Here is a 468-nt window from a genome sequence, read left to right as displayed (position 1 = left end):
CCTCTGTTGTGAATTATTTGCCTTTGTTGCTTACAATACAACACTAAAGCTGTCTTTACACTGCAGCTAAAATTGACCCAATTCAACAACAAAAGAATTCTCCTGTGACACAGTTTAATCTTCTTTAGAATGGTGTGAACAGCTAAAAACCACATGGAGTCACATCTTTTCAGTTCTGATTTGGACCACATTCATATGTGCTACTATATCCAATACCTAGCCACGTGACCTGTATCTGGACATGCCAATCAGATTTCTTCAGTGCCCAGGTGATTTTTACTACACTCTCCATGCAACAGGTTAATTTTGTCACAACTGCATTGGTGGTAACAGTTGAAATGGACAGTGACAGCACGTACCAGCATAGCCTCTTCGCTCGGTCGACCAATACATAATGGTCTCCCATCACTGAACACTATATCCTGGTACCCCGCAAAATATTTACCAGCTCTATGATTTACATGTTTC

Source organism: Salvelinus alpinus, chromosome 28 (genome assembly GCF_045679555.1).
Source record: "Salvelinus alpinus chromosome 28, SLU_Salpinus.1, whole genome shotgun sequence".
NCBI classification, from domain to species: Eukaryota; Metazoa; Chordata; class Actinopteri; order Salmoniformes; family Salmonidae; genus Salvelinus; species Salvelinus alpinus.
Note: the sequence above shows the minus strand (reverse complement) of the source record.